Source organism: Hetaerina americana, unplaced genomic scaffold (assembly GCF_022747635.1).
Source record: "Hetaerina americana unplaced genomic scaffold, ioHetAmer1.1.p SCAF_23, whole genome shotgun sequence".
Taxonomy (NCBI): Eukaryota; Metazoa; Arthropoda; class Insecta; order Odonata; family Calopterygidae; genus Hetaerina; species Hetaerina americana.
The window spans coordinates 3,234,725-3,262,382 of record NW_027286797.1 but is presented as its reverse complement, the minus strand read 5'-3'; the positions used below and the strand labels follow the sequence as shown (position 1 = coordinate 3,262,382).

At 40.2% G+C, this 27,658-nt stretch overlaps 1 protein-coding gene across 1 annotated transcript in view; it reads right to left on the bottom strand.

Annotated features, from left to right (window-relative positions):
* LOC139689434 (tensin-1-like) overlaps positions 1-27,658 on the bottom strand; it is a 297,006-nt gene that overhangs the window by 42,334 nt on the left and 227,014 nt on the right. The gene's annotated exons all lie outside the window — the stretch shown is intronic.

The window sequence follows — 27,658 nt, the reverse complement described above, 5'->3', positions numbered from 1 at the left end:
GAGGGCCGATAGATTAGGCTTATTACGAGATCTAGTAGCCGAGAACATAGAGAAAGCTCAGGAAAAACAGGCGCGAGCGTATAATAAGGGTAGAAGAAACATCGAATTTAATGTAGGAGACCTAGTAATGCGTAGGACCCACCATCTGTCCAGTGGGATTGATAGGTTTTCAGCCAAGCTAGCCCCTAAATTTGAAGGACCAATCGCGATACTAAAAAAACTGTCTCCAACAGTCTATATAGTAGAAACGCGTTCCAATAAGCAAAACGCGAAAGTAGATATTGGTGACTTGAAACGATATATAGCACCAAGATCCACTCGTCAAAGTGGTGAGTTCTCCGAGCGCCAAGCCCACAGAGCACACTCTCAAAAAAAATTCCTTATGAATTTTGGTATTATGCAATAGGTCAGCATTGTGTGTTTGCCTCATGTTATCTTGTCTGTGTGTCAAAGTGAGCGATTTATTTTTCAATGATGTGAAAATCTCTGTCGGACATTATTGTTGTTATGGCACATAGCCCTTGAATTGTGGTGAACGAAAGGTTGCAAACGAGGTGTGATGTGTTTGAGCCGAGGACGTACTGCCTTTTATAGAGTGAATTATCTGAGCGAGTGATGCTTTTGTTGAAATTTTGTGAGAAATTCCCTTGGAATGTATGAAAGATTCATGCCAAAAGTTTGTTCATACCAAATGTATTACTTGATGTTCATAGAGAATGTGGTTAAAATTAGAAAAAGTTGTGCTATCCATTTTCTATCCAATAGCTGAAGACAGAATCTCAAAACTGAGTGAACTACTGGTAGAAATCTGTGAAATTGTTGTTATTATATTGTGTTCATAGGTTTCAGTTGCAGGCTCGTTTGTAAGCGGTCCACTCGGACGAGTGTCCGGCTTAGGGAGGGGGTATGTGACGTTGTGCTTGGCGCAGCGTCACTTGCCCAGTTCGAATACGCGCGCCTCTCTCGCGAGCCGTAGAACGGCGGGGCGCTATCTGTTGGCGCCGACAACGTATGTAAGAAAAAAGAAGAGCGGGGCGCGCCGCGCGCGGAGAGTGCCGGCCAACACGTGGTAAGGAGAGTTCGTTGTGAGATGTCCGAGAGAGAAGGTGGTGTGCTATCATCGTCGAGTCACCGACAGCCTGCGAACACCGGGGGTGCGCGTGCCAGCAACCGACCTCGCCGTGTGGGCCCCCCGCAGGCCCCGACCGGAACATCGGGAGCCAGCAGTCGACAGCGAGGCGGCCATCTTCGGCTGCAGCCGAGCGGCCACCCAACATCGTGGCCCAGCAGGCGTCGGCACCGCGCGTCATGTTTGCTTGGGAGCGCCCACACCTTTTCTTGTGATAATAAATAGTTCTTGTGAAGTTTACTCGTCGTAGTCCATTTTTATGCGCCTCCTAGCGTCCCTCGTGATTTCAGCTGAAGAGCCGCTGCCCACCCCGGGGCACATAAAAGGTGAGCGAGCCCTCCCCTGGGACGAGGAGTGTGATGGGCCAGGTGACAGCCAGCGGCGTGACTCTGCGGCTAGCCATGCGGCTAGCCTGGCGCCCTCAAAACAAGTAGAGTCGCGGCCTCCCTTGTCTCGCGGTATCGGGGAAAATTTATCTATGAATTAAATACCGCGTCACAATGGAAACAATAGGGAATATAAATTCTCAGAAAAGGTCATTCCCAGAAGTGATACTTGCAAATACTTGGGTGTATATTTAACTAAGGACTTAGGGTGGGGGCTAAATGTGGAGTACATCTATAAGAAAGCTTTCAAAACTCTTCATTGGGTGATGAGAAACCTCAAAGGGAGCGTTAGAGCAACCAAGGAGAAGGCTCATCAGACCCTAGTAAGACCAATTTTAGAGTACGCTTCTCTTGTATGGGACCCTCATGAAGAAGGTCATATTAAAAAACTGGAAAAGGTGCAAAGAAAGGCTGCCCGATATGTACTGGGGAAGCATAGGAGGATGGAGAGTGTGTCTGACATGCTAGAAACGCTGGGCTGGGAACCTCTACAAACTAGAAGGAAAGTAAGCAGACTTTGTGGAATGTTCCGAATTTTGAAGGGGGAGAAAGCTTGGGAAGATCTTAGGAAAGAGGCGGGGAACCCAAATTTTATAGGCAGAAATGATCACAAATTTAAGGTAAAATGCCGGGCACAGAGAACAAATAAAAAAAATTTTCTTTTCTAAATAGAACAATTGTTGAGTGGAACACCTTACCTGCAAAAATATTCAAGCCCTTTCCTAACAGAGTGTATACTTTTAAGAATAGATGTAAGGCATATATGTAATAATTTGATTGATGTGTGGTGTATTGTATTATATGTAATACCTTAATTTTTTTTTAATTTATCTTTTTTTTCTTGCTGATTAATGGTTGTAAATGGGATGGGGATTCACTTGTTTTGTTAAAGAGATTTGTGTTTTGAAGTCTGGTTTTATGTATTATCTTTTACGATTATTTGGGACTTGTGTGCCACCTGACAATGTCTATCAGCACATGTGTATTTTTAATAATAATAATAATATTGTATATTGTATTTGTAGTTAGCAGATCCCGATAATCGAGGACAGTAAACCTTTTGTACTCAAAATATTATATTATAACTGAAAGGAAATCAGTTTGAGCTTTAGAAAGGGGTGTTACTGACGCGATATTAATCCTTCCTCTCCCTCCCAGATGAAAGACACACTTCTTGCTAATTTATTTATAAAGAAACAATGCAAACTTAATAAGAGTGAGGTGTGACTTTTAATCTTCTTTAAGTAAAACAAATCGTCAATAAGTGAAAACAGCTGTTCAGGTGGAACACCAAAACATTTATTGGCGTGAGACGATAAGAGAATTCAACCACTGAATACTTCTTTCAGTTTCAAGTGCTCACGTCTTGAAGCTTTCATTGACTGATGGTGCACAAACACTTCCTCTGTCAAAATTCTACGCCAGGAGCTATGAACGGTGTTTGGAGCTTTTCTCATTTTAATATTGGTAGTAGTATTGAGGGGAGGCGACCAACTGCTGAGGTCATTTGCGCCATAGGGGATGGACAGGAAAGGATGAAGGGTGGAGAGAAACCCGGCGTCGGCATTAGCCTACTCTTTACGAAAGGCGCCAAGGGGTCCGCAGCTTAACGTCCCATCCGACGGACGGGGCGCACTCACTCAAAGTGCCCTCCACAAAGCGCCTCGAGTAGGGATCGAGATACCGCTGAAAAATATTCAACACCGCCGGGATTTGAACCCAGGCCCTCGGGATGCGAAGCCAGTACGATAGCCACCGCAACAATCCCGTTCCCCATCTATCAAGGATATCTTTCAGCTATCCACGACGCGAAATTACCTAGCGCTAAAAACAATGCAGGAGAAGAGAAGAGAAGCAAGGGCAAGAGATGTTGCTGGTCATTTCAAGATTTTTTAAAGAATTTCCGTGGCTACGGCTGGCGGAAGAAGCGTGAGAATTTCCCGGGTATGACGGCGTGGAAAACACGAAGGAAAATCACCTTCCCGGGGAAGGTTTAACCAAATGAAAAAGCGACCTCCGAGCCGCTACGTGGATGTTTGGCGCCAACCTTTGATGACACCTCGGACAAGAATAACGGAATCGCGTGTCATTACAAGGACAGTAGTCAAACTTTTGCCCATTTCGAGTTGTTTCAGATCATCTAAAATATTCCGATGGAAACTAATCCAATTCCAATCAGGCTCTCGTCCATTCACGGCTTCCTTCGGAGATTTAAAACTGGGTTTCCGTTATAAATATACCATTCAAAACGCTGGCGCCCAGTTTGTATCCTAAAATATTCTTGCCGTAAATTATGCCCTTTCAACAAATCAATCTTCATTTAAGACACGCTAAAAAAAGCATAGGTAAAAAATATATCTCTAAATGGAAAATTATTTAAGGTTTTGCATTGGTTAGGTTGTGAATTGAGTGAGAAAAATACAAGTATTTCCATCTGAAAGTGTTGAAGTGTTTTTCCTTTAATTTATCTCGATTACCTATTCCCCATAATTCCTGTTTGAGAGGCTCACGGAAGGGGCATCCATTTTAATTTCCTCGTAAATCTGTAACTCTCTCTAACCACTAACGAAATCTCAAATTTTTACATATCTTTCATTCTAAGAGTACACTATTCTAAATCAGGCAAGACCGATATGGAACAGCACACCTCCTTCATTTCCTTCAATCTGGTGATTCTTCACGGTTGGTTTCTTATGTCTTGTGTTTGCTCCAGCACAGAGCGAACATTGAATCATAAGTACTTAACTAGTCCTGAATCACCTACTTCATTCTGTTTCAATTGTATTACCGTGCTTCCACTTTTTCATGTTCCAAAATTCACTTGCATTGTATGACTTAGTTGCAAATATAATCCCCAATTTTTACGGCAGTCCAAAGTATTTCGCAAATAGAGGAAGACTGAACCTTTTCTGGAATACTTAATTCTACTCGAATTACGAATTACTTTGTCGTCAATAAATAATTTTGAGTGGTAACGAGCGCATCACTAATTCAAAGTCAAAACAATTTTTCTGGCACTTTCTTCCCTTCAACCGATGTAACTTGCGTATTCACAACAATCGCTTGATTTGCTTCGATATTTATCAATTAAATCCAAAAAGTTAAGAGTGCAGTGAGCAGAACTATCTCTTCAGCTATTCCCAACGTTGAGGGTTTAGCTTCTCGAATGCTTTTTGCACACGTTTTTAGAGGAATATCATACGACCCCGTGAACCTCGCAGGGAGAAAGACTTACGGTGGTTCCAGATACCGCTTAATGGATATCATCAATATTCAATCTTGGCTATATAAAGAATTAGATGCGATCGATACATTTGGGTAATAATTGTGCATTTGCTTCCATTAAATGTATCCCTTAAATTTCATTGAAATAATCGTAATTTTTCCATACCTACCATTAGAAAACAAATAATCATTGCAATTCAATTGTCATAACTTGAACTTGGTATTTTTTTTCAGGCACAATGAGCACAAGTCATTTTCAAACTATTACATCAGTATTGCATCCAAGTTTATGTATACTTTGGAGTCAAGTCCCACCCACCAAAGACCACTGGGTCGTTTGAAATTCCCATGGGTTCAAAAAGATGCAAGAGAAAATGATTTAGCCGTGAGCGAGGTCCTTGTAAAGCAGGCGAAAAATACAAGTATGCGATTTATTAAAACTGTGCAGTATAGAATGTCGCAATCGGAAAGCAACTGGGCATGCTACGATGCTTTGCCATTCAAAAACTAGATAAATGGGTCGCTCGTGTCCATCACATTGAAAATGAATTAATGAAGCCTTCGAGCGAGCGAATTCTAGAGCACCTGGCGGCCAACACTTGGAATTCCACGGCGTAGAGGAGTTACCTCGTAATAAATGTCGCAAGCTGTTTTGAAGAACATGTACATAGAGGTTGTGGATAAAATATTTATCACTCTTCAATTTATTAATGATTAATAATTATTTATGTGTACATATTTTGCATTTAATTTGCTCACAGATTAAGACTTCACCAGCTGAAAACTATTAAAACAACTCCATCAAAGGATTTACCACAAATATAGCTCCAAAATTTTTAGAGGATTCAGAAGAAAATTACGATTAATTATTCCAATCGATGGACTACCCGAGAAAATATTTTAAGCCCAATTCTGTTTAAATAATGTAGGCGGCTCTTGATCAATCAAAAAACGCTTTATCAGAGTCATCGTAATTTAAATGAGATATGATCGGTTGCCCAGGTCTTTTATTTTTGCTGCCTCAAAAACTTCTCTCCCACATTCTACGAAGGATTAAACAATACTTTGCCACTAAGTAACCGTTAACTTTCGGAAACATCCTATGGTGAAAAAAATTCATCCCTCAGGCGGTACGCGACGCCAACCGTTGTTACTCATGGAAGAAGGCGGAACGCTCATCTAACTAGTCAAGCGCAAGAATTGGACTTTCGTTTTTGAAAGCCGATACGAGTCAAGTGTTTCCGAGTAGATGGTTGCATTGGAGGAATAGTTGACTTCGCCCTACCCTCGTGATCTGTCCTGAGTGCAACATCCACCCGGGAGCAGAGCTGCGAATCCTCACCCCATTCTCTGTTTGGCATGCATGGTGCTCGAGACAGCCAAGTTCTCTTATGGAGTAATGCAAAGGAAAAATCAATTCTGTGATTCTTTGAACGAAATTAAAGTTTCCGACGCGTCAGCCGTTCATCAAGTGATGTGCAAACAAATTTTCATTCCGGAAACACACACCCTAAAATTTTACTGATTCATAACGCACCGTTGGTTTAAAATGTTTCAGCAAATGTAATATCAAAACGTTTATCGGGATGTTTCTTTGAATGAATTTTACGACTTACCAATGAATCTAATGTTACTTGGCTGGGGTCGAAACTGATGAAGTGAATTAGGGACAATATTTGAACAAGATCTTGCCACGAGACTCATATAAATTCGTCTGCATGGATTTTGTGAAGCAAGCTGTCAGAACTTCGGCGTGGACGGTGATTCATAAAGCTGGTAATGAGCATTCCATGATTTTTCTATGGTTTCAGCGTGAATGCCAGTAATGTAGACACTTTGAGTCCTTGGTTTCATTCAACAATGGCTATACCACGACTCACAAGCAGGCAAAAGACAGTACAATCGGAGCACAGAAAAATGGGGCCCGAAATGGACACTTTGGAGGGGGCTAAAAACTGGCCCTGTACAGGTATGTACCTGTATAGAACCACAACTGCAACGTTGGCAGTTATTTAACCCATTGGGAAAAAAGGGAGTGTAGATGCACTACAGGGCCGTGCGTCACATGGGAATGATGTCTGCAATTTTTTGGCTAAATATGAAATGAGGGAAGAGGGTTCGGACATTGAATACGTGGGATGAGGGAAAGATAAATGCAACTGTCGACGATACCCATGCAGCATTTACTTGTATCGTCAGCTGCCGACTACTAATACTTTTACGCCTTAAATATCCAATTAGTCTAACATATATGACGGTAATTTTGATTAGTACAGAGGGGAAAAGTATTCGGCCAAGTACCTCGGTTTACTCTACAACAGCAAATGCTGGCAGCTAAATTAAAGGATTACACAGGCTTTAGGTTCAACAGCAGTAAAGTTCATGCTCATGATATAAGGAACACACTATATTTGCCCACTATATTTAATTGAGCTTCGACTTATTTCAACGCTTCAGAGTCATATTCATGTGCAATTTGAAAATTGGGAGGTGTATGAATTCATACTCTTCGTTGAGGGAAAGGGATGGGAGAGAATGGGGAGGTTGGGCTGGCGGCCAAGGTGGTATGTGATGGAGGAGGGACAATCTGAAGAGGAGATTTGCCAGATGAGGGGGGTACAGAGCGGGGGTTAAGGATGTATTTCTCCGAAGTAAGGGAGGAGGCGACTCCTTGCCATCCTAGTCAGTCTTTCCAAGCAAACTTTCTCCACCCCTCCCCCTCCTTAACCAACTTGATCGCGAACCCATCTTAACATATGTACTCCCACATACATTTCCCTACATATATATAAATACAAATATATATATATATATATATATATATATATATATATATATATATATATATATATATATATCCCTCCCCGGACTACAACCTTGGCGTGGTGGAAGGGCTTGTGCGTTCCGATGACCCCTAGAGCTGTGCTGGCTGGAGTAACAACAATTGCTCCTGGTAGGGTCACTCATGCCAGATAGGCATGTCCTGCTGCTGCTGGTTTTCCCTTGCAAGGGTTTCGTGGGATGACGACCGCGGAAGCCTTGCCTCCCCCGCTGCCGGGCACGACACACGGCCGATTGGGCCGAGCCCCGCAGTTACCAGGACTCAAAATCTCTGTATTGTCCATCATTTAAATCTTGGGAGTAATATTCTATCTGTTACCTGTTCTAAGTTGACTATGCTTCTTCCTACCTCTTCATTTAATACTATGGCAACCCCTCGTTGGCTCTCGTCCACGCCGCTGTATATTATTCTACACTTATCACTCCAGTAATCCCCGCTATCCTTCCATCTCACCTCGCATAGACTTAAAATATCTATTTTTCCCCCTTCCATCTCTCGCTTAAAATTCTCCAATTCCCCTGTCCTCATCATCGTCCTAACATTCCACGTTCCTATTCTAACTTATGTGGTCTTCTTCTCCTGCGTCTTCTGTCCTGCTGCTGATGGTTTTCCCTTGCAAGGGTTTCGTGGGATGACGACCGCGGAAGCCTTGCCTCCCCCGCTGCCGAGCACGACACACGGCCGATTGGGTCGAGCCCCGTAGTTGCCAGGACTCAAAATCTCTGTATAGTCCATCATGTTAATCTTGGGAATGATAATTGAGGTGGTTTCCCGTTGCCTTCCGCAATAGTGTTTTTAACGTGACACCATCACTTACTGGCCGCCCCACTGGGGTCAGACGCCATTGCAGCCGCCTCACTGAGGAACAGACGCTGCGTGGACTACCTTTCGTCTGGGTCCTAACCTTCGACCTATCTGGCATGGGTGACCCTACCAGGAGCAATAATTATTACTCCCGCCAGCACAGCTCTAGGGGTCATCGGAACGCACAAGCCCTACCATTGCGACAGGGTTGTAGTCCGGGGAGGGATATATATGTGTGTATATATATGTATGTATATATATATATATATATATATATATATATATATATATATATATATATATATATATATATATATATGATCTTACTTAGAGTCTTGCTTGAAGAAGGCCTCGGAGAAGGCCAAAAGCTCGAACAATTTACCGTGTGAGTGTCCTTTTAAATGTTGGTATTCTATTTGTGTTTTATTGTGCCGTCCCAGTATTGTGCTGCTAGTGTGTGTTTTCGTATAATGGATATATATATATATATATATATATATATATATATATATATATATAATATATATGTATATTTATATATAATATTATCATTAGGTAATCTACCGGTTAAGGTAGGTTTTCGGATGGACACAGCTACAAAATAAAACATTTTGTGACTCCTAACAAAACACAAACTCCAGCAGCCCACTCTACATCAGGTCGCTCTTCATCTCTGAGTACTTTCTGCCTCCATTCATCCCGTCCAACATCCCTATTCTGTTTCTTCCCTTTCCTCATTTGCCTCACATTCTACCCTCAATTACATTATATTATATTGTATTACTGGGAGAAATAAAAGCAAATACACTTAAGTCAGTTTTTAATCAGATGTGCGAGGTCTGTTCACAGAGTATCGCGAATTTTGAATTTTCGCGGGTTAAGTTTATTTGATTTTCGATTTTTTTGTGACGTTATGTTGGTACTTATATCTCTCATATACGCCGAAAAGTTCGGTCATTTTGAATTCTCAGTTAATTGTTGACAGCTGTTTTGCTTGGACGTGTTCTGGCTTGTCTCCGATTTTTGCCTGTTACAAAAAATGGATCAAAGAATCTGTATCAAGTTTTCTGTGAAAAACGAAATTAAGGGCGCGGACGCATTCCGTATGCTGACTGTGGTATATGGAGAAGCTACCTTGGACCGAAGCAACGTTTATCGGTGGTACAAAATGTTCTTAGAGGGACAAAAAGATGTGAACGACGATGAGCGCGCCGGGCGCCCGAGCACGTCAACGACAAACGAAAAAATTGATGAAGTGAAGAAAATAGTATCGAATCACCGTTAAAGAAATTGCTGAGGGCCTAAGCGTATCGATTGGCTCGTGCCAATCAATTTTTACGAATGTATTGGGTATGACACAAGTCGCTGAGAAATTCGTACCAAAACAGCTCAATTTCGACCAAAAACAGCAACGCATTAACATTGCTAATGAGGCGTTGTACTCTGTCCGCGTCGCCCCAAATTTGCTCCAGAGGGTTGACTGGTGACTAGTGACGAATCATGGGTTTATGGTTATGGCGTGGAAAGTAAAGCTCAATCATCCCGATGGAAGCTGCAGCACGAGCCAAGACCGAAAAAAGTTCGGTCGAAAGTGAAAGTTTTGCTTACAGTTTTCTTCGATTGCAGGGGTGTGGTGCAACATGAGTTCTTACCACAAGGTATAACTGTAGGAAAAGGTATATTATCTGCAAGTTTTGCGCAATTTGCGCGAATCCATCCGCCACAAACGCCCTGATTTGTGGAAGAACAAAAATAGGCTTTCGCACAATGACAACGCCTATGCTCACACATTGTTAATTGAGCGCGAATATTTGGCCAAAAACAACAAATTAATGATGCCGCAGCCACCGCATTCCCCAGACCTGGCCCCCAGTGACTTTTTCTTGTTCCCGAAACTGAAGAGGCCCATGAAAGGACGACGCTACGCTACGATTGACGAGATAAAAACTGTATTGAAGGAGGAGCTGAACAAGATCACAAAAAATGATTTTTTGAAGTGCTTCGAGGATTGGAAAAAACGTTGGCACCAGTGCATAATATTTCATAGGAATTACTTTGAAAGAGACAAAATAGATATTCATGAATAAATAAATAATTTTTGAAAATACACAAAAGTCGTCATACTTTCTGAACAGACCTCGTGCATGGTAGGATGTAAATCAGAAAAAGAGGAATAAGAACGTTGTGTACGTAGCGAACAGGGGCAAGTGATTGGGAACCCTTATTAGAGAAAATGGAAGGGATGAACATTTTTAGGGGACAAAGAAGCAAAGAAATGAATGAAAAATTAAGTTGAAAAAGAGGGTAGGAGATCACATGATGGAAAGAGTAGTACTTGAATATAAAGAATTTCAGACAGACAGAGAAAAGTAGCCACGCTGAGTTGTGTGGAAAGTTATTGCAAAATTAGATAACTTTGCATTGCGAGAGAGAAGCATGAAATGAAGGAGTAGGCCGAAGAGATTCACTCACTGAATGAAATGATAACCTTAATGCGATGGTATGGTTTCGAGCTCCGCCTCGGACATGCGTGATGTGCTAATTCCAGAAATTATGACTTAACTTAGAAGATGCCGGTGGATGACCATTTAATGAATTAGAGTGGGTAAAAATTTCTATGATGATGGTATCATTGAACGTATGCCCACATTGTTTCTGTATTCCGCATGGATTCAAATTCTTCCGTATATAATGGGCACCATGTGCAAATGCAAGTGAAACTTTGACCAAATTTGAAATGATTATGATTTTCAATCTTTCGTCCAGGTCGCATTAACTATTATCGGATGCCGTTTCATAGACATTAGGTTCGTAACGAACGTAAAAAAAATACGGGGGAATGCGGAACTGGATTATTGGAAGTATCATTCATCGTGGAACATTAGTTCCACGAAGAATGATACTTCATTTATATATATTTCTCACTTCAAAATATTTATTTTGTGCAATTAAGCGCATTGGATAATGAATCTGGATCCATAAATTATTATCGAACGAATTTTATTTCTTTTATCTAGTAACTTTTGCATATTTACACAAGGAAAAATTTATAAAATATCAAAATTCAGAGTTTTATTGCAAAATCTATTTAGTTAACTATTCTCAAACAATGGAACTTTCCTACTTTTTTAGTTGTTACCAAATCGATTGAGTCAAGACCTGAAGTACGAAGCGTATCACTTCAATGAGTTCGAATCCATTGTTGCCACGTCGATATCGCTTAATCCTGCCCACGAGCATCTGCCATCCAAGCAAATGGCTCTCACAGAATGAAGTGCTCGCTGGTCTCGACAGACTCGGAGAAAACGGAAGGTGGCAGAGCCAATTTCACACTCGCATCTCGCTTGTAATAAGGAATTATTACATGCTGAAAATGAAACCTGAATCTCGTTACAGATTTTATGACGCTTAATTTATTGTTCATAAAAATCAACCCAAATTTAATGAAATGTCAATTAACTTATTATTGTTACATTAAGCAATAATACTACCTTAGTGAAAATATCTAATCTCTCTCTATTATGACGTTCACTGAACTTTAAAGGGCATTTTAATTAAAATAATGCAGTAGATCAATAGACCAATCCTAATAAAGCAAAGAGCACATTAAAGTCTTTGTTTCTCTAACGAGAGGTGGTTGCGTTTTTGAAGAATGAATGCATCCCAATGAGTCCAGGGGCCACTGCCAGATGCTAAAGGGAAATACTTGGCCATCTTCTTCGAGGAATTATTAAGACTGTCAAAGACTATATGTATGAAAATTTTATAACACATATACCTTTTAAAATTAACGTGGTTTGATGGTGATTGGCTTTGAAAGTGGAGAGTTATATAGAGGCAACAATCCAACATGCATTCCATTCCGTAATTTCACTAATTCGAGTTGTTTTTCTGATTTGGTTGCGGGGTAGTGCCTCAATTTGATAATGATTTGGCGGATATCCAACACCAATTTCTTTGAGTAGTTATTCGATTTTAGATTACTTTCATCATTGGTATTTCAATCCTAGGTTTGGTTTACTGCAAGTCCCATATTACTATATTTGAATGCAAAGCTGGGGAAATAATGCAATAAAGTGGTTTCCCGTTGCCTTCCACATCGCAGTACTGCGGCTGTGAACACCACTCTCGCTCGCAGGTGATGCCGGGCCGACCCACTCGGTCTGCGCCACCAGTGCCTCGTGAAACTGATGCCTTTCACCATGGCTTCGGGGTAGCTTTTTGGTGGGGGTTCATTTTTCTCATTCCGAAATACTGTTGTGTTTTTTTCTGTTTATGTGTGGTTGTCTCGTTCGGAAAAATCATAATAAATATATTTTCTGAGCTGAAAAATTTTCGCCGGTCGCGAGAATGGAACCAGCGACATTTGGCTCCTCAGGCAGACACGCTACCTCTGATCGCCCCCTTTTATATATACGAATACTTTTATTTATAACGAATTTGTTGCTACACTCATTTTCCAATTTAATCATACAGGTAATAAATATACGCATTTTGATATACCCTTATTCAAACTCAATTCAGGGCTTCATTTATCTGTCAGGATATATTTAAAACGAGCGCCACCAGTATACGAGGGCTACCCTTTAGTTACCTGATTATTCATGAACATATAGTGCCCTAATAATAATGAAATGAGTAAGATGTGTTCACCAGTGTTCTGGATTACCACCTAGAGGGACCGTGCTCGACTCCTGGAGATGGCAGATTTTCCAGATGCCTCCCGATCCCTACTTGAGGTGCATTGTGAAGAGTATCACTTTAAAAGAGTATGCCGTCCGTCGAATGGGACGTTAAACTGCGGACCCCACGGTGCCTTTTGTTAAGAGTACGCTAATGCCAACGCCGGGTTTCTCTCCACCCACCTTCCCTTTCCCATCCATCCCTAATGGCGCAAATCGCCACAGCTGTCGTTCTCGTCCCCTAAGTCTACTACTATAATAATCAAAATGATTAAATTAGAAAATAATATTTCTTCAAACGTCTTCATTGATACATTTTCTAGAGACGTCTGCCTGCCAACTCTGACCTCATCCACGATCATGTTTTAATGATTTCAATACATAATTTCACCAAGTTTTTTGAAAAGAACACTAATGGAAGTAAATTAATATTCTGCATGCCGCTCTTCAGCATCGAGCTTGCTTAGAAGGTCAGCCCTATCCATAAAATTTAAAAATTAAATTGAAATAAATCGATAATTGCGACTGGTTCAAAGGCTAAGGAATGCTATATTTGAAAGCTTGATATGGGTAAGTCCTACTATAGTATTAATTTTATTTTCGTTTCATTAAAATATTTTCAATTAAAATTGAGTTCAGATGCATCTGGAATATGCTGAATTTGATGCTATTTAGCTTTTAGAAGCACTAAGCGCTTTTTCATCTTTATCTCTCCAGTCAATATGCCGCACATAAAATCATTTGAGAATTCCTGTAAACAATAGAAAATCCGACAATTAGTTGAGGATTTCGTGTTTGTTCTTCAATAAAATCAAAAGTATTTAATTTGCTCTTGGAATAAGTGTACAGAAGAACTAGCAGACGCATGGAAATTCAGTCTCTTACGTATTAGCAAAGCTCTATCCGCTGCTGCGGAAGAAAACTGCGTCTTTATTGCGTTGTCCCCAAAGCACAGATCTATCAGCAAAATGCCATAAGATTAATTATACATTTTCCCACGTCACGAATACTGGCTGTAGTAATACTGTTACTTATTGTCCTTTGAAGGATGTTAGCCTTATTTAGGTTCGAGCGGTTTTGAAAGAAAAATTATCGTTTTTTATAAAAGAAATATTCCATATTAACGTTAAACGACCTGTCATAGCACCATTTATCTTTTATTTTCTATATTCTCTGCGCTTCAAAGAGGCCTGAGAAATTGTAGCAATAAAGAGAAAACCCCGCTCACCAATCTATATCATAGGCTGGCCTTTACGACCGGCATCCTCGTTTACAAATGTTAGCGTAACCCAAAGCAGGTGTCAGGAAGTGTGTGCGTTAGCGAGAGCGAAGATTTTCATACCTTGGGAAAGGTTAAACATTCCGAAATTACAGTTTCGCGATCAAATTCCACCGTAACGTGAAAGCAAAGGGAATTGTTTTCTGGTGAAATGCCACCGACTCGGAGTGATGCGAAGAGAAAGCGGGGCCCGAGCGAGCGAACGGCACGCACCCTCGATTTTCCCGCGCGCGCCAACCAGAGCCGCCGGGAGGGAGGTTCCGGCCGGTCTCTTCCCTTCCCTCGGTCCAAGCAGGCCGACGGGACGGAACGCGACTGCTCTGATGCAACCGCTTGCTCCCTTTCCGAATTCTTTCCCCGGTCGCCGAGGTTATTCAACTAGAGCGGGATTCCCTTGCGCTTCCCGAGCATTCCCGCTCCCACCCCCAACCCCCGCTCCAAAACCACCTCATTTCCCTTTCCCATCCCAGCAATTACTTCTTCGCTAGCCGACGCTCGAACTTGTCGGGAGCAAGAGCGCATACAACGCATCTGATTTAAACACGTTAATGCCCTTCCCATGCCATTTACAGTCGAGCCTTTAATAACCTATGACGTACAGTGGCATCGCTTGCAAGGTGGTGATGCTTAAGACGCAATAGAGTACATGTGCCATTAATTATTATTATTTTTTAATGCCTATATTGAATGCAACGAAATCGTTTTTCATGTTGACGATGCTGGAAAACAAGCACATGGCAATTGCGATGTCGAAATATTTCAGTCGGATGGTGGCATTTTTAGTAACAGTCGGTACTAATTATTTAAAAAAAAAGATGCCATGACAATGTTCCGAGGAAAGGTCTATATGAATTCTGAGTGAGCAAATGCTCTGGGGTGAGCTGTGTTCAATGACCCGCTTTTGATTCCCTCATTTTGAAATAAGTAGGGTTTTCAAAGATTGACTCATAGACATGAAACCATAATTTAAAAAACAATATTCATTACTATTTATTCTGACTGCAATTTTGCTTTTTGAATACTTGTTAGGCAACAAATATTCGTTAAGTTAGAAAGAATTTCCTCATTGGGGAAAAGTATCATGTGACAGTAAATTTAAAAAAAATGGTTGCTTTTAACTTGGTTAATCAACTGTGATACTGAAACGACAATGTAAAACTGCAAAATAGTTATTAATTAAAACATGATTGCAAATGGTCATTCAAAATTGTATGCATGGTGAAATTTCCAGTTTCATTTTTTCCACAAAATAAGCACTCACGGATGTTTCCAGGCATTTTGGCTCATATTAACCACAACTTAATCAAATATAAATTCGATTACGCAAAAATATTCGAATACGATCAATTATATCTTTCTGCAAATAACAGTGACTCGCACATACTGGTGGAGAAAAATTTTAGTCCTATTCCAAACATGTTTTTTGCCAGGTAATCTAACGGTTAACGTAGGTTTTTGATGGACAAAACCACTAAATAAATATTTTGTTCTCTTAACAAAACACAACCCAACAATCTACTCTAAAATAAGCCCCCCTTCATATACTTTCTTCCTTCATTCTGTCGAACATCACTATTCTATTCATGCCCTTTCCTTCTTTGCCTAATACCACTGCCGATCAATATCCTGCATCCTTTCGATTTCTCCCAACAATCCCCTCTCCCCCCTTACAAAACCCAGCACTTCCTCATTTGTTTTCCTTTCTGTTCACAACACCTTCTCCATCCTTTTCAACACCCACATTTCAAAAGCCACAAATCTACACCTATCATTCTGCTTATATGACCACGTTTCCGCTCCCTACATGACTACGCTCCATATCAAAGATTTAACGAGCCTTTCCTCTACATCTTTGCCGTTATAAACTTCCCCCTCCTTGTCTACCATTAATTCCCTCCCTACCCTTGCCATAAATTCACTCCTTGCTAAAGCTGCTTTGTCTAACACAATTCTTCTCCATATGACTTGGCTACTTTGACCATTTCGGTCCAAAACACTTCCGAAATACGTAAACTGTTCCATTTGCGCTAGTTTTTGCCCTCCTATTTTGACACATTAGCGTTTCTCTTTATAGAAGATCGCATAATCTTTGTTTTGCTAACATAATATTGCTTCTCATCCCATATCTATCGCACTGTCTTTTCAATGCACTCAGCAATGCTAGCAACCCCTTGGCTGACTGATAAACAAAAACTTGATCATCTGCAAACATAGCTGATTTTATGTATTTCCCACCGATTTCCTTTCCCATTTCCAGTTCTTACCATGCTTCTAAACCATTTCCTCCACATAAACTTTGAATATCACAAGCGATAATGGACAACCCTGTCTTACGCTTCCTAAAACTCACCATCCGGACATTAGTAAGACAAGAGTGTACACTCTTCCAAAATCTGTGCTTAAAAATAATATAATCTAACTGATACCTTTCTGAGTCACCTGGCATTTTATATGTATTCCTACGCCTTTTGTTGTGTCTAAACCAAGTGCCGGTAATGACTAACTCCTTTTTCCTGCAGAACTGAATTACTTTCTCCCCGCGGTCATTCCTCGTGCTTAACTCGTAGTCCCACAGCTCATCACCATCTCTTCCCTCGCCTACCGTCGCATTCCGATCCCCCATCACTATCAAATGTTGCCCTGCGGGAACACAGGCGATTATGTCCTCCAACTGCACGTATATCCTATCGACCTCTTCTTCCTTATGGTTGCTCGGTGGCATGTATACCTGAATAATAACCAAGTTCGTCGGTTCTACTTTTATCTCAACTAGTAATATTCATTTCGTTGCTTTTTCTATGTTGACTATGCTTCTTCCTACTTCTTCATTGAATACTGTGGCAACCCCTCGTTGGCTCTCGTCGCCGCCACTGTATATTATTCTATAATTATCACTCCAGTAATCTCCGCTATCCTTCCATCTCACCTCGCATAGACCTAAAATATCTTTTTTTCCCCTTTCCATCTCTCGCTTAATATTATTTAATTTTCCTGTCCTCAAGATCGTCCTAACATTCCAAGTTCCTCCTAACTAATTTTGTCTTCTTATTCTGCGTCTTCTGTCCTATTGCTCTCGGGTTTCCTTTGCAAGGGTTTCCTAGGATGATGATCGTGGAAAGCTAGCCTCCCCCGCTGTCAGGGACGACACAGCCTATTGGGCCGAGTCCCGTAGTTGCCAAGGCTCATATTCTATAAACTATCAACCATGGTATTCTTGGGATGAATAGCAGAAAATATTTCCCTTTGCATTCCTCAATAGTGTTTTTAACATGACATCACCAATCAATGGCCGCCCTACTGCGGTGAGACGCCTTTGCAGCCGTGTCAATGTGGGACAGACGCCGCGCGGACTTCCTTTCGTCTAATTCCTGACTTTCAACCCATCTAGCATGAGGGACCCTGCCAGGAGCGAGTATCATTGCTCTCGCCAGCACAGCACCAGGGGTCATCGGAATGTACAAGCCCTTCCACCACGTCAACCAGACATTATATTAAAATGAATATTATAAAGAACAATCCAAAAAAGATGTGTTCCCCTCTATTCGGCTTTATCTTACTTTTCTTGAATCTCTTACAATGAAACCAGGTTTTTCAATGAACTGCCATAAATCTCTATTTTATGCAAATACCAATATCCAAAGATATAACCAGAACTGGCCAATTTAGTGGATTGAAAAATTCGACATTAATCAACTATGAATGTGGCAAACCCAAAATTTTTAAGTGTGTTAAAAAGGTATTCCATTATCGATTTCTTGTATTTTTCAGCAGTCATCACCAAATAATTTTTTTTCATAAAGAAGAGGTTATTGGATTTTCAATGATGATTATTTTCGGGATTTGGAGTGCATGCAGAATTTTCAAAAACGAGAGATTCACTCGCAATAAAATAGGAAGATTGAGTGAAATGAAATTGGGAGCGAATAATGGTCCATCATTTTTGGTCAATAGCATCTTAACTTATATAGGTCAGAGTTCTTTAATGCACAAACGCATTCGATAAAGAGGCACTTTAAAGTTTTTCACTTAAGTAAACTTAAAACTGAAAAGCTCAAACTTATCCATTCTATTTTAGCTTCTAGCAACTTTATTATTCTGTAGCTCCTGCCAATAGTTTTTGCAAGAGTTGCATAATTACGTAGTATAGTGTGTTGTAGCTATTAAACCAACATGGATCAAATGGAGTTTTTATAATATATGTGCGGTTTTTGTGTCTAGCGTCGACATGAAGTTGAACACTAAAAAACATATACCTAGCCAGGGATTGGTAGTGCCTCCACCCTTCTATTTCATTAAATAAATGCACTCAGACTATTTAGAAGTAAATTAACCATGAAGAATAGTAACAATATATATATGGTTAAACATTTGGAACTAGAATATTTAATTTTAATTTGGGATGGAATGACAAGAGAAGTTCCACTATGTTGAAAGATATAGGGAAATAGAAGTTGAGAAACTACGAGAGTAGCATAAAATAAGAAAGAAGTGTGACAAAAGAAGTTGGTTGATGGATAAAAGAAGTGGCTACAAAGCCATAAATCATGTGACATAATTTATAAGACACAAGGGACAATTAAGATAATAATAAGGAGATCGGAAGAAGTGTGCCGGCGATAGCACTTAAGGTGATGAGCACGTGCCTGGCAGTTGGAAGGGTTATTTTGGGCAACACCATATTAATTATGAGAGCGGAATTGACGAGGAAAATACGTGGGGTAAATTTTAATCCAAATCATGAATAAAAAGTAAAGTGGTAGCATACGAGGACTTTAAGTTGAAATATGTAACATAAAAATATTAAAAGGGGAAGATTATCAGAAAAGGTTGGAGAAGAAATCATTTATTAAACGAAAGGGGAATTCCGTTTGGGATGGAGAGGAAGCACCTGAAACCCTCTCAACCATTAGAGTACTTAGCAGTGATAATTAAAAAGCATTAAACGGCATAGCTAAAAAAAGTTATTGTAGACTGTGGAGAGACTGGGTTAGATATTTAAACTATCACCTCTGCCCCCATTTATTTTCATCGTGAATGAAATAGTAAAAAAAACTCACGGCAAGAGATGAGGACAGGATTACAATGTGAGGAGATTTGGAGGTCAATGCTGCCAATGGTAAGAAGTAATGCGGACAGGAGCTAGAGATATTGCCCGGCTGAGGTCTAATTGGGAATAAATCAAATGATGAGTTAATGATAAATCACGAGGAAACGAAAGTGATAAGATTTACAAGAAGCAGAGAGGCTACGCTATCAGTAAGCACTGGAGGGAATAAACAAGAGTAGGTGGAGCCAAGTCGACCGTTGGACGAAAATGGGCACATGATTAGAGGAATTATTACAATGATTGGCTTATCAAAGAGGTAATTGATGACCAGGTAACGTGAGTTCGCTCCACAAATTAGGATTAGCAAACATTGACTCGCAGCGTGCGATTCTTGGACTTGGGCGATCGTAAATAATCAATGAAAATAGAGAGAATGAAAAATAAATAAATTTTAGATTAGAACTTAAAGGAGAGGAAGTTATTGCAGGAAATATGCTAAAGGGATTAGTTGGATGAAGGAGAGAGAGAAACATATACCATAATTTTAAGAATTAGAAAGTCGGGAACTGTGATGCATGGAATAGCTGAGTTAGTGAAGATGATGGAGAAAAAGAAAAGGCATGATTGGATTTAAGGTAAGAGAAAGTGATGCATGGGAAAGGTTCGTAAGGGAATTATTATTATCATTATCGGTAATCTACCGGTTCAGGTATGTTTTGCATGGGCACACACTACCCAACGGTACAGCGACGATTCCATTGGGCTTCAAAACGCAGCATGACATCCAAGACCACTCTTCCACCTTCAATTCTGTATACTACTTCCCTCCCCTCTTTCCCTACAACAACCTTATCCCATTCCTGCCCCTCCTTATTTACCGAACATTCTCCTCTCCCCTTCGCCTACCGCATTTTTCCTTTTTATGCCCCCACTAATTTCACCATTTTGGTCCAAACCACATCCGAGATGTGTAAACTGTTTCATTTGCGCTAGTTTTTGCCCTCCTAATTTGACGCTAACCTTATCCTTTCTCTTTCTAGAAAATCGCATCATATTTATTTTGCTAACATTTCTTACTTCTCTTCCCATATCTATTGCACTGACTTTTCAATGCACTCAGCAATGCTAGCAGCCCCTTTGGCTGATTGGTAAACAAAAACTTGATCATCCGCAAACGTAGCTGATTTTATGTATTCCCCACCGATTCCCTTTCCTATCTCTAGTTCTTACCATGCTTCTAAACCATTTCCTCCGCATATACTTTGAATATCACAAGCGATAATGGACAACCCTGCCTTACTAATCTTCCTAACACTGCTCATCCGGAATCTCCGTCCTCCATTCTCACCTGAGCAGTCTGAGACATGTACAAGTTGTGAATAACCCATCAATTTCCCCCTAAACATTCATTTTTTTCCAATTCATTTATTAAAAGCCTTTTCGAAACCTACGGAAAATTCAAAAAGATTAAATTGGATTCTATATTCCTCTCCATCAATGACCTCATTACTGCAATGGCATCACGCGTGCTTACCTGCTTCCTTAACCTAGACTGGCTATCCCTTTGGTAATCATTTGCCCAGATCTCCATCCACTGGTTGATGATCTTAAGAGCTAATTTAGCTGCGTTCGAATTTGGCTGCAAATCAGATATTTTGTTCTGTAGCTCTCATATATAGTTGCCTTTCCCATTTATGAAATAAGAACTAACACTGAACTGACGAAATCTTCCGGCAATATTCCCTACATGAGTGGGGAATAATTCATAAAAACTCTTCCTCCCTCACTTTCCTAAACTTGTGGGAGTTCCGCGAGAATGTTGTCCACCCCCTCGACTTTGTTTGATTTCAAATTCCTATCCCCTTTTTAATTCGCCATCAAGTAAGCCTGGGACTATGCTATCTTCATCTACGTCATGTTCTCTTTTTATGTCTAAACTTTCTGTTCTAATTTCCTTACCATACAGTTCTTCAATATATTCTTTCCACCTCTCATGGATCTTTTCTGGTTCAGCTGATATAATTCCTGTTTTACCGTTAATTGTTTGCAACAATTTTCCCTCCTCACTTCCTGGCAGGGTTTTAATTTGTATAGGGCACCAATTTCTCCATTGCCCTGTGGACCATCCATATCCCCGCTCAACTTTTTCAACCACGTATCTTTTGCTTTATTTATTACCCACCTCAGTTTATTATTGTTACTCCTTATTCCTTATTTCACCCAGCACTTGTGGCAAACAAGTGCTCGTATACTATTCAGAATTCACGGTTCTACGTTACTCTAACAGTGCGGTTGCCACATGTCCAGTTATTCCGAAGAAACAGGCGATCAAATGCTTCGATGTGCTTCGTGCACGAATCACTTTTGTCGAATTTGGCTCGCCCTGAAAGACCCATACAGTGGGTTGCCATTTTCTTTCGGGCTCACAGCCATATATCCAAGATGTGTGGGTGTGAGCCCGAGCTGTGTATTGCATTTACACACCTGTGAAGATGTTATACACAGCTTTTTATACTCTACAATGGTACGATTTGTTGAGTATTTCTTTGCACCAATTGACACGAGCATCTTTTTGAGCTCTAGTCCAATTATGCGGGATCCATCGTGAACAAATATTTTTAACAGCTAAATGTTAATGCAATATCTTATTGACGCTCGTCATACCAATCTCCAAGGATGCCTTACTGTCACGATAAGTCACATGACGATTTTCCTTTACTATTTCTTGCACAGCATCATGTTTTCTGGCTCAACAACTGATTTTGGACGACCTTCAAGACTTTCGTCGCTGAGTGAACGGCGGTCATAACGGAATCCTTTATACCAGCGTTTCACAGTGGCAAAGGATGTGACTTGATCGCTTTAAGTCGAAGTAAGCTGATCGATGCACTCCAGTCTTGATAATCCACGTCGAAAATCGCAAAAAAACATCGCACGAAAGTGTTCACGATTTAACTCCATTTTTTCGCCGAAACAAAATTTTTGAGTCACTGTAAACAACACAAGTTATGATCAAACGACAAGATGCTCTGTAGGAAGTTAGCCTTAAAAGGGTCAAACTTTCAGATGGAAACGTGAGATGGCGCCTAAAGCACTTAGTGTTGTCAAGGCTCAAAATATAAATGGCAACCCTCGTATTACTGTTTAGTTATGCCTCCATAAAAACACACCTCCCTTCCATCTCACTCCACACTGCCCTAAAACATGCATATTTCCTCTCTCTATTTCTTGCTTTCAATTCTCCTATTTTCCTACACTCATTGCCATAAAATTACAAGTGCCTATTCCAAATTATTCGGTTCTATTCTGCGTCTTATATACTATGTACAACTATCAGCTTTAATATGTCAGGATTTCGTGAGATGACGACCGTGGAAGCCTTGCCTCACCCGGTGCCGTGCACGACACACGGTCGATTGGACCGGGTCCCGTAGTTGCCAGGACTCATGTTCATTTTGGTGATTATCAAAAAAATTGTCGGATTAATAATTGAAGTGATTTCCCTTTGCCTTTTTCAATAGGGATTTTACGTGATACCATCACTCAATGACCCACTGAGGTCAAACGCCTTTGCAGTCGCCTCACTGAGGAACAGACGTTGCGCGGACTACCTGGCCTGGTTCGTAATCGTCGACCTACATGGCATGGGTGACACTATCCGGAGCCCATGTCACTTCTCCCACAAGCAAACCCCAGTGAGGTCATTCATACCATTAGGACATATGATATTTAATTATTTCTTTAAGGCTTAGTATTAAGAAAATTAATCAAAAACTACCTTAGCGTTTCAGCAATAAAATATTATAAGAAAATGTTTTCTAGTCGTATATACTTAACCAAAGAAATAAAGACTACGGTAGAAATACATTAAAAATAAAAAGGCCCATGAATTTTTTGCAGAGTAATTATTTATAATAAGTTTTAGAACCAAAATTGTCGAGGAATCTGTTGTTTTCCAATTATGACGGAAGAATAACAGCAAAAATCATTTCATTTCAATTAAGATAACTTTAGATGTCCCAAACCCATTCATTTCACTACTAACACAATTATTTTTACGCGCATTACTTCTGCTTTGTGGTTTTATTTTTATGCAGAAATTCCATGTAATACCAAAAAGATTTCATCAAATCTCGTTCGTGTTTTTCTTTTAACTTTAAGTCATGGCAGCACACGTGCACAATCAATGCTGTATCTATGATTATTTCCTACTCGGTCTGTCAAGATCTTCCTTATCCTTCCTCCTCTTCCGTACCCACACCATACGATTCTTTTCCAAATGATCGATTACAATTATTCGATTGTCTAGTTTACATCCCAATGTCTCACATTTTCTTTAAAAATGCACTTAAGATCTAATTAACCATGCACATTTTCCCTTGATAGCTTTACATTAAGTTTTTTGCCCTCTAGAAAGACAAGCGTAGAATTACAATGGTAAACGAGTAAATAACCTTTTCTAGCTGCTATTTTAATAAGCTACATGAAATATTTGACTTCAAATCCTAGACTAATGCTAATTTACAGCACATATAACACTTTTTGGATCAATTCTCGGGTAAATGGATTATATTCTAGTAATCTTGAATTGAATCATCAAAAATCATCTATGTTAATCGATTCCACGTGGTACGAACTCCAAGCAATCGCGTTTTATGAATCTTACGCTAGCTAGCTGCCTTTAACATCTTCCTTACACAGCCCATCCGGACTACCCGTTCCCCACTCGCACCTGAGCAGTCTGAGACATGTGCAGGTTGCGGATTAGCCTCCTGTCCCTCCAATCTATTCCTATTTTCTACAATATACTCATTAGTTTTTCCCCATTCACTCTATCAAACGCTATTTCGAAATCTACGAAACAGGCAATTATGCCCTGAATGTATTCTATATTCCTCTCGATGGGTAATCTCATTACTGCAATAGCATCGGGAGTACCTCTCCCCTTTCTAAACCCAAACTGATCATCCCCTAAGTAATCATTTGCCCTACTCTCTATCCATCTGTTGATGACCCTAAAAATAACTTAAGCTGCGTGGGATATCAAACTTATTGTCCGGTAGTTCTCACATCATGTAGCCTTTACCTTTTTCGGAATAGGAAGTAACCCTGACCTCGCGAAGTCTTCCGTCAAGATTCCTTCCTCATAGATACTACGAATCTACATCTACTTAATACCCCGCAAGTCGCCACAAGGGCGTGTGGTGGGGGGTGTTAGGACACCACCCGTAATTTAGAAAAGAAAAAAAACCGCATGCAATAACCACAAAATCATACATCCACAAAAAAAAACATGGCATACCATCATGCATGAACACTTACACCCCACACACATGCATCAGCGCATATAGCCTCTTCCTTCCACATTTTCCTAAATATTTCAGTAGTTCCGCAGGGATGTTCCCTTTGAAACTTTCTGCGTCTAAATTTTAAATACGGTCGACGTATCTACGCAAGAATTGACACCATAATTTCTGAAATGCTTTTAAGCTACAATGAATATTCTGGGCCACAAAAACAAATAATAAGAGAGGTTCATGTTTTGTGAAATCAATTAGGGACAAAAACGGCATTTGCGTTTACATTATGCTTCCAATTCACTACTCGCGCTTAGTTTTACTTCCGTTCATTGTTTCGCAATATAGCTAAATTGACTAAGAAAAGTAATGTATTCAGATTTTCACTCGAATTCCGCTTATAGTTCCCAAGACTAAAAGGAATCTGTAGAAGAAGGAGTTTCTTGAAGAAACACCATTATCATCTTAGGCTTGGTTTAAAACAAGATGAGTGAAAGTGGACTGTAAATCACAACATCTCCAGGAGCAGCACCAGGCCTACGTTTTCAGTTTTATTGATTTAACAGTCGGCGTGATGTAAACCTCTGGTGATTTAACAGTCGGCGTGATGTAAACCTCTGGAGTAAAGTATTCCAGGGGGAAACTCGTCCCATGTTTGTACCTCTGGCCGGGGACTCGAGGGAGTACATCCATAAAAGTGTGTCAATCAATTCAGGATTGGGACACAGATTGTCAGGTCACTGACATGCGGAACGATGCAGCTTTTTAGAGTAGCAACCAGCAGAACGGGTTTAGACACACATGCGTGCAAGTGGAATAGATCTGACCAAGAGAAGGCTGACTTTCAGGGGGGGCTGGCAGAGGGGTGAATTTGAATGCGAGAGTAAAGGACAATGCTGCGGAAGAGTGCCGGAATGAGAGTGAGCAGCTTCCTGCGGTCAAACGGACATGTCGCGTGAAGATAACAAAAATCCCAATTACGGTACTTATTTGCAGTCCTATTTCGACGATGACTATGCAGAAAATGTCACAATGACACAAGGAAAGTAAGAGGACAAAGAAGAGGTAAACTTAAAGAGTCACATGACATCGGAAATTCTTCGGAGAAGAGGAAAAAAGAAATAAGGTAGGGAAATATAGATCCAGGTATAGAAATGAACGAAGAAAATGTTTATTGGAACTCTATGGATTAAAATAACTAAAGTTAACCCACAAGCGTTTTCAAAACTATACACATACACAAGAAGTATCCCTGCCCCGAATAATATCAGGATAGGGATTTGGGAATCATGTAGAGCATTGAAAAAGCCTGAGGTAACTGTTTACAATAGCGACTATAATTTATTACCAATGAAACTCCAATATATATATATATATATATATATATATATATATATATATATATATATATATATGCATGTATGTGTGCGTGTATGTGTACGTGTATCTTCGAAACAAAGCGCTCTTCGGCGACGCACAACTATATAAAAACATTGATTAAAACATATAAACACGTAAATTTAATAAAATTGGTGCCTCTACATACATAACAGATAGCAATGCAAGTGAATATAATTCTTTTGCCTCTGTTAACCACGAATCGTCTCAAAACAGTTTTGTTAGTGTACATAAAACCGAAAAACAAGAAGTAATTGGCCAAATTAAAATTAAAACATTAAACTGCCGTAGCATTAGAAACAAAATATCGGATATTGAACATTTTTTTGTCAGTACAAACGCAGACATAGTAGTTGGAACGGAAAGTTGGCTCACGGGAGATATAGCAAGCAATGAGGTTTTTCCAAACGGTTTCACAATTTACTGAAGGGACAGGCCAAATAGGTTGGGTTGGGGAGTATTCATTGCAGTAAAGTCACATCTTAGTAGCCAACGATATGAATGCGATGTAGATGACATAGAAAGCGTTTGGTGCAACATTAAGGACTACAACGGCAGAAGCCTATTCGTGTGTTCATTTTATAGACCCCCAGATTCTAACACAGATGTCCTACACAAGCTCGACGAACAAATATCCACTCTCAGCAGCAGACATAACAACAGTAATATTATAATCGCTGGTGACACAAATCTACCGTCAATTGACTGGGACAACTACTGCGTAGGAAAATCTGCCAAAAACAGAGATTCACGCCAAGAACTCCTTCATATATTCACAAAACACTCCTTTGAACAAATTGTTAAATCAACAACACGGGGCCAAAGCATACTAGACTTCTTTGCGACTAAAAGAATGTCGTAGTAAGACGAAAAGTATTATGCGCACAGCACTACACTCTTTTAAATCTAAAATGCTAAGCGAATATCTTGAGGAAAATCCAAAGTCATTCTGGTCCTATGTTAGGGAAATACAGGGTAAACGTCCAACTGTTCATTCTTTGAAGACGGAAAATGGAGAAATCATTACAGATAGCGTGAAAAAGGCAAATATTTTAAACCATTTTTTGCAGAGCGTCTACAATAAAAACACAAACGCACCGAACGATCCTCCACACCCACCCGGGGAACACATGAGCGATCTTACAGGTAAACCTGTATACTGACCAAGCAGGGAATAGTACATCTGCTCCGTAATATCAGAGCACACAAGGCACCTGGTCCGGAAGAAATACCTGCTAGAATATTAAAGGAATTAGCTGAAGACATTGCCCCATTTTTACATATTGTTTTTCTAAAATCGATAGAAGAAGGCTCAGTGCCTCGCGACTGGAAGCTAGCCCATATAACTCCCATCTATAAAGGCGGCGATAGGGATAAACCAACCAATTACCGACCCATTTCTTTAACATCGATCTCTTGTAAAATATTGGAACACATTATTGTCACTAACATTATGAGATTTCTTGATAGTAGGAAAATACTAATCCACAACCAGCACGGATTTAGGAAAAGCAGATCTTGCGAAACACAACTTGGTCTCTTCATTCACGATATACTTAGATCGGGAGG